General features: G+C 37.6%; 1 pseudogene; it reads right to left on the reverse strand.

Annotated features, from left to right (window-relative positions):
- Nucleotides 1–1,521: 1,521 nt before the first annotated feature.
- Nucleotides 1,522–8,768, reverse strand: part of LOC102814750 — a 40,013-nt pseudogene continuing 32,766 nt past the window's right edge.

An 8,768-nucleotide genomic window follows, 5' to 3' on the forward strand; every position in this document is an offset into this window, starting at 1 on the left:
ATTCTAAAGAAAGGTGACCCAATGGAATCCAGAATTCATCAAACGATATCCCTAATATAACATGCATGTACGATTTTGCTGGGCATGAATAAGAAGCAGTTGCATTAAGGCATCAATAGACTCTCAGTAAGATGGGAGCTATCAGAAATTCAAGATGGATTCAGAAGGGGACGAGGAGTCAGGATATTATTGCTGATGTCAGGATCCTGACCAGAAAGATCTTTACTTGTGCTTTATTGACTATGCAAATATATTTGACTGTGTAGAACATAACAAACTATGGCTATCATTGCAAAGCATGGGTATTCCATAGAACTTCATTATGCTCATGAGAAACCTGTTCATAGAACAAGAAGCAGTTGTTCAAAATGAACAAGAGTGTGGGCCAGAGTCGTGTTCTTTCAACACATTTATTCAATCTGCATGTTAAGCAAATAATCTGTGAATCTGGATTATATGAAGAAGAATGTGGCATCAGGATTGGAGGAAGACTCATTAGCAACCTGTGATATTCAGATGATACAACTTTGCTTGCCGGAAGCAACGGAGCTATGAAATATTTCCTGATGAAAGTCAAAGACGACTGTCTTCAGTCTGGGTCACAACACCTTAATGTAAAGAAAATTAAAACCTTCACAACTGGATCAACAAATAACATCATGATAAATGGAAGAAAGATTGAAATTGTCAAAGATTTCATTTTTGTATTAACAATTGATGCCCTTGAAAGCAGTAGGAGTTCTGGTGTGGCAGTGTAGGATAAGCATTGGACTACTAACCACAAGGTCAGTGGTTCAAACTTACCAGCAGCTCCTTGGAAATCCTATACAGTGTCTCTATGAGTCAGAACCAACTCAACAACATTTAACAGCAACAGCAGCAACAACATCAACAATAACCTTGCATTAGGAAAATTTGCTGCAAAAGACCTTATTAAAGTATATAGAGCAGAGCTGTCACTTGAGGACTTAAAGTGTGCCTTACCCAAGCTATGATATTTTCAATTGCTTCATATGCATGTGAAAGTTGGATAGTAAACAAAGAAAACTGTACAAGAATCAATGCATTTGAATTATGGTGTTGAGTAAGAATATTGAAAGTCCCATGGACTTCCAAAAGAACCAACAAATTTGTCTTGGTAGAAGTACAACCAGAATAATCCTGAGAAGTGAGGATGACAAGATTTCATCTCTCATACTTTCAACAAGTTGTTAGGAAGGACATCATACTTGGAAAAGTAGAGGGTTATCGATAAAGAAGACTCCAATGTAATGTATTAACATAATGACTGTAACAATGGGATAGCAATTGTGAGGATGGAACAGAACAGAGCAGTGTTTCATTCTGTTGGACATAGGATCACTATGAGTCACAACCAACTCGACAGCAACTAAGAACATTAGTAAAGAAACCCTCAAGTATCTAATAGCTCAACAAAATAACAGTTTCTTTCTTGCTCATAAAACAGTCTTTGATGAGGAATAATCTCTCTTCAAGGCAGCTGTTTAAAGACACAGACAGTTAAACAGAGACTGTCACCTTCAACACATGGTTTCCAAGGTTGTCATAATTGCCTTCATCCTTAGCATCTAGAAAAAGAAAACAGCACAAAGGAGCATGCACGAGAATTTTGTAGTCCAGGTCTGGAAGTGGCACACATTAATACATTCACACTTCATAGACCAGAATTTTTAATAGCAAAGGAAGCTGGAAAATACAATTCTGTAGTCTGCACAGGAAAAAAAAAAAAAATCAAAGCATAACTTTTGGAGAACAAACATTACCTTGTGCCACAACATCCACAAATGATTCATAATATTTAGGACAATGTATAATGACTTTGCTTTAGCTACTTGTTAAAATTAAAGGAAGAACTGATGAAGTAAAAAAACTGAACAGAATATTTCAAAGGGGAGTTTGAGATGACCCAGAGTTAGCAAACCAAAATGAAACAACATACTCAGCATTTCTCAGGCTGAAATAACTGAAGATAAAATTAGGCCTCGAGTTGCAATGTTGAAGGATTCCATGGGCAAAATTTTGAATTAAATGAGAAGTATAAAAAAAGATGGAAGCACTATTCTCAATACCAAAAGATGAAACATAAATGCCAATCAACAGAGGAATAGTTACATTTTGGTAGATATACAGAATAGAATTCTGCACAACATTGAAGATTAATGATGGGTTTATGTAACACCTCATAACATGGATGAACCTAGAGGACATTATGCTGAGTGAAAATGTTGTTGTTGTTGTTGTTATGTGCCGTGAAGTCAGTTCTGACTCATAGTGACCCTGTACAGGGTTTCCAAGGCTGTAAATCTTTATGGGAGCAGAAAGTCTCATCTTTCTCCCACGGAACAGCTGGTAGTTTCGAACTGCTGACTCTGAGGTTCGCAGCCTGATTCATAACCACTATGCTACCAGAGCTCCTTGAGTGAAAATAGTCAACCACAAAAGGACAAATATTGTGTGAGGCCACAATTGTAAAAAGTTAAGAAAAGGTTTTCATGTGGAAAGAAACTTTTTATAATGGTTACCAGGGTGGGAGGAAAAGGGAGAATTATTCATTGGCTAGAGGGTAGAAATGTGCTAAGTGATGGGGAAGACAATTTAAAAAAATGAAGACTTCAGCTTAGAAGTGATTGGAATATGTGAAAGGGGTTCTAGAACTTGCCCAGTGAAATAGGTTTCTTGCAGAGCTTTTGCAGTTTATAAAACATTAGATGGAATCCTGAACCTCATCCAGAACCTTCTGAGGTGGGACATTCCCACTTGAAAGGACATTCAGACCAGCCTGAAGTGGCTAAAGGAACAGAAGATACTTCTTGAAAGAAAGACCAGCAGGAAAAATAGAAAACAAAAATGGCAGTCTGATTGGCTACTACAAGAATATGCAAGTTGTTCACTTGCAAGCCACCAAGGAAAGAAATCAAGTCCCTTCAGAACAAACCCCCATCCAAGACTGGAACTCAAAGGGAACACATGAGCAGGAATATAAATTTGCTGGAAATCATGTTGGTCTACTGGTGAGTGGAAGAGGGGGAAAGACAGCAAAGAAGAAATGGACTAAGTTTGACCACATTCTGAAGGCCTACATCAACCTGGAGATGAGAGAGAGAAAAAGAAGGTCTGGTTGGTCCAAAGTGTGGTGAGACCTGAAGACTCCTAAGCCAATGGACAAGGGCTTAGCTACAAAGGGATAGAGCCGAGAGTGAAGTATCCAGCAGATATGAAATGAGGGGAGATACAAAAGAACACCCAAACTTGCTGTTAATACCCATTTGGCTTAGCCTCAATGGCTTGATGATCAGAACTCGAATAGAGGAAGATAAATTTGATAAAGGAAACAAGTGTAAATTGCTACAATTTGATGAACTTGATCTATACTTATGGATATAGTAGCTCAAAATACAAACTGAGAGAAAGGAGTCTTCACATCAAGGATCAAACATACCCCCTCTGTATACAGGGTTGATAGGTATGGACAACTTAGACATCGTCTACCTAAAATGGGGTGGTTCTAAAGGCAAAAAGTGACTGGCTTACAAGTTTTCAAGAGTTGGGGGAAGGTAGAATCCCCATTGAATAGTTTTCAGCTTGTCTAGAGGGGTCTTGTGAAAGGATATAGGGATAAGATTCTTAAGATTCAATAGTGAGTAATTGTTATGGCGAATTGTGATGGTCACATCTGTAAATGTAGATGTTGTATAACATAAGGGCGGGGGGAGCAGTTAATCTTACATTCCAGGAACAGAGGACCCTAGGACCATCAAGGGAGAAGAACATGAGCGGAATGTGGGACCGTATCCAGAGAAGCAGTGACACCAGAGATGGAGGCAAAGATGATGACATGGAGAGATACAGCAGCTGACAACTCTAGACTCATGGAAAGAAAAAGGCTATGTATTAACAGCCAGGAGGCAGGCTTGCAGAAAGTGCCCTTGGGTTGTTTAAATGATTACATATTCCCGAATGTTTTGTGTACAAAAACAAACACAAACCCAGAGGGAGTAGAAGCAAATAGTGATGCTTGGAGGGGCTTGTAATCATTGCACTGATACGAAATACGATAGAATGAGTGCAACGTTGATGTTCTCCCATGTAAACTATCACTCAATGTACAATAAATACTTTAAAATAAATAAATAAATAAACCAAAAATAAAAATGAAGATATAAAAGCTCATGAATAGCCATCTAAGGTGCAACTATTGGTCTTTAACTGTCAGGAGGAAAGAAGAATGAAGAAAATTGAAGCCATTTGGAAACAATTAGTTCAATGGACTAATGGACCACATGAATTTTTTTTGTACAGTGATTCTGTGTACTCCTTCCATCTTGTTTTTAACTTTTATTATGATTTGAGTGAAGTTTTACAAAACAAATCATCTGTTGTATTCCAACAAATAATACATTTCATTTCTTCTCAATGATTGCAAACCCTGCAATCACTTATCCCACGTCTCTGGGTTTCTTGTTTCCATTCCTCCTTGTTTCTCAAGATCTTTGTTCTTGGGTAAATGCTGTCCTTTTGATCTCAAATAGTTGACCATTCTTTGGTGTGCAGACCTCACTATTGTTTCTATCCCCTCAAGTACTTATCCATTACTTTGCTACAATTGAGCAACAGAGGTAAATTCAGCTCCAGGCTTGAAGGGCAAACAAGAGTCATAATCTCAGGGTCCCACCAGTCTCCATCTAACGAGTGAAGCCTGGCCTTTTCTTATGATTTTGAGTTTTGTTCCACATTTTCTTTCCCAGCCTTCTTAGGACCTTTTAACGTGATTCCTTTCAGAGCCCTTGGTAATGGTAGCCAGACACCATCTACTTCCGGTCTCAGGGTTGGAAGAATGAATGGAAACAAGAATCCCCAAGAGGAAGTGGTATAAATGAAGTTACATTGTAGGGATTGCAATCATTGAGATGAAGTGTATGATTTGTTGAATATACAACTGATGATCTATTCTGTAAACTTTCACTCAATTCACGATAAAAGTTAAAAAGAATAAAAAGAAGATGGACAGAGTACACAGAGTCACTGTACTATAAAAAGTTAATGTGGTCCAATACCAGCTCTTGAAAATTTCAGAAAACTGTAAGCATCAATTTTCCAGATGATGCTTGACCTATTCTTGGTCTGCGATAGAAGATTTTCCATTCCATGCTCTGCCATTTACTCTCAGACTCGCAGTGATGAATACATGTCTCACACCATTAGTGATTATTTGAAAGAAACTTGTACTTTCCTTTGAGTATCGGTCCAAATGTTGGTTGCAGATGGCCAAATGTTTCTATTTATGCTCTTCCATGAGTTGTTTCAGTGCCCATCTCACACAAACTTTTTGAAACCCAAGGTTATTGTGGATTATTTCATAGACAGAGCCATGGATAATTTGTAAATGACTTGCCACACTGTCACTTGTCTATTTGATAAAATCATTTCACATTCACACTCAATATTGTCATTAGTCATGGATATAGGTGGGTGTTGTAACATAACTGGGGTGTGGATAATTTTTGACTCACCTTCGTAGTTGTGAAAGTACATTTAGCATTGATTTGGGGGTCTTGGTATGGTGTTGTAGGGTAAGCACTAGACTTCTAATGCAAGGTTGTTGGTTCAAAGGCACCAGTTGCTTCTTAGAAATTCCTGCAATTGTGCTATCATACTTACAAAGCTCATGGTCAGGTTAACCCATACATTAGATGATCCTTACTGTGAAGAAACAAATTGTTTCTAAACCATAAGAGGAAATTGCACAGAAGAAAATATATTCCAGAAGAAACAGAAGGAACAAATATTATGGCTTAGAGTTATAGTTAAGGTCTTAAAGTATATCTCCTAAGTAAAATTATAACAAACATTTCTATTCCTCTTAAACAGGACCGACCTCTGGTAGTGTTCACCTGCTAACTGAAAGGCTGGCTATTTGAATCTATCAGCCACTCTGTAGGAGAAAAATGTGGCAGCCTGCTTCAGTAAGGATTGTTGCTGTTGTTAAATACCCATGAATAGGTTCCAACCCACAGTAATCCCTGTATAGGGTTTCCAAGGAGCAGCTGGTGAGCTTGAACTGCCAAGTTTGCAGTTCAAATGTTTTTGCAGTTCAGTGCATTAACCCACAGTGCCACGCCAGGACTCCAGTAAAAATTATGGCCTTGGAAATGAAGCAGTTCTACCCTGTCCCATAGGGTCTCTGTGAGTCTGAATATTGTTGAAAGATTTCAGTTTGTATTCTCTCAATTCCTGGAGCTTTGTTTTTTGCCAATGCCTTGGATTTCTTTCTTCAGTATCATTGGCTCTTGATCATAGGCAACTCTTGAATACTGTCCATTTCTTTTTGGTACAGTGACTCTGTGATTTTTTTCTATCTTCTTTTGATGCTTTCTGCATCATTCAATATTTTACCATAGAATCCTTCCTCTCCATATCACATCCCTCAGGCCTGTATTCCTAACCAATATCTCATATTTTAAAAATTTCTTCTGCTACTGTTTTCATCAGAATTTATCTTTCCTATGTCCCATAACTTTATATTCTCTGTTTCTGTTAGGAAGTTGAGGTGAGTCTCTGTGAGTAGATTGACATTTATAGGAGATCCTAACGTAATGGGAGTAGTATATTTGCATAACGAACAATGTCTTAAAAGATTCAATTCTTAGATCCCGAAAGTTGGTCCACTAATAAAAGCTGTAGAAATCAAGAATTACAGTTTGGAAGCATAAATGTGGGAAGGAGACCATTTTAGTCTTTTGATGGCTCCAATGAGTCTCACTTTCTGGTATTCATGCCTTGTACAAACCTCCCACCCCACGTGACTCCTTGAATGTGGGATGAAACTAGGTACTTGATTCTAACCAATGAATACAGCAGAATAGATTAAATACTGCTTACATAGTTAGCTTATTAAATACTGTGGCTCACATCTTGCTAGTTGCCTTTCTCTATGGCCTATATGGCTTCCATGTTTTGATGAAGAGAACTACCATGGGAAGGATGTGATCATGTGGCCATGGATATCTTTACATCAATTTCTATCATAGATCATAGATTACCACAGACAATGTTCTACATATTTATATAATTAGCTTTGTTCTCCCATACATGAATATTCTCATCTTTTAGTTTCCATTTTTAGCTTTCATTTATAAATCACTATGTTTTAGATTCCAGGTGAGCAGATGTGGTTGTATATGTCAATATTGTATGTAAATTGAGGTTCTGGTGTGGTGCTGTAGGATAAATACTGGATTGCTAACTGCAAGGTCAGTGGCTCAAATACACTGGCCTCTCCTTGGAAACCTTGTACAGGGTCACTATCAGTTGGAATTAACTCAACAGCACTTAACAACAATGACCTCTCCTAAGTTATATATTGATTAGAAAAATGTATTATTACATAAAAGTATTGTTGTTGTTGTTAAGTGCCGTTGAGTCAGTTCCAACCCATAGCAACACTGTAAAAGGTTTCCAAGGAGTGGCTGGTGAGCTTGAACCACTAACCTTGCAGTTCAAACTGACTTTAAAGTCCAGTGCATTAACCTACAGCACCACACCAGGACTCCTGTAAACATATTCTATCTTATTTTATAGCAAAAGAGGAATCATAATATTCAAATGCACAATAAATTCATAATAATGAAAACTAGGGTATACTCTTACGTTACTTAATGCTTTTTATTAAGCAGATAAATTACAAAGCCCACCAAGTTTATTTTATACAGTACCCAAATTGAAAATAATAAATAATAGCAAGAAAAATAAACTGTAATACTTTATGACTTGCCAAATAATGTAAACTCCTGATGTTTTGAAATGAGGATATGTAAGAATGAAGTAAATTCAAACTGATGTGTTTGTTTTCAGCATGAGGAATACTTACTAGAAAAATATGCAGGTGGAGGAATGGTACTTGCTGTCTGTGTCTGAGATTGATGTTCGTACAGCAATAAACTTCTTCATTGTAAACCACATGCCTAGAGGAATTTGGATATTCATTGGTTTTCCATGCAAGGTCTTGATACATGGGCCTTATAAGATTTTGAGGGCTTCTATCATTAAGTGGCTACTTTGCAGTTGTTTTGAAATATTTTATGAATAATAGTATTCACACAGGTCAAACATAAGAGTAAAACATCCAATAATTATTGTTGTTAAGTGCCATCAAGTTGGTTCCAACTCGTAGTGATTCTGTGTAGGGTTTCTGAGGAGCCACTGGAGGTTTTGAACTGCTAACCTTAAGGTTAGCAGTTCAATGTTTATCCTACAGTGAGAAACCGAAATATTTTTTTAAAAATAGTTAAATACAGAATGGTCTATAATTTCATAACTGCAATTGATGCAATTTAAGATATCAAATATTCAGTTTTTGTTTTTCACTTGTAATCAGTCCTTCTAAAGGATTTTTTTTTTAATGTTTTATTGTGAATTATGTGATGGTTTACATGGGAGAACATTAGTTTTACATTCATTCTATCGTATATTGTCTCATTGCCATGGTTACAATCCCCTCATGCATCATCAACCAACCAAAGGGTATACACTACAAGCCTGCCCCCCTCTCCATCTCTGGATCTATAGTCCCCAGCTGCTCCATCTCTCCACATCATTGTCTCTGCCTGCATCTCAGGCATCACTGCTTCTCTGGGTAGGGTCCCGCTCTCCACTCTTCTCCCTTGATGGTCCTAGGGACCTCCGCTCCTAGACTGGAAAGTTAATCACTCCACTCCTGGCTATAAAACGTCTACCTTTACATTTCCAAC

The sequence above is a fragment of the Chrysochloris asiatica genome, unplaced genomic scaffold (assembly GCF_000296735.1).
Source record: "Chrysochloris asiatica unplaced genomic scaffold, ChrAsi1.0 scaffold00011, whole genome shotgun sequence".
Taxonomy (NCBI): domain Eukaryota; kingdom Metazoa; phylum Chordata; class Mammalia; order Afrosoricida; family Chrysochloridae; genus Chrysochloris; species Chrysochloris asiatica.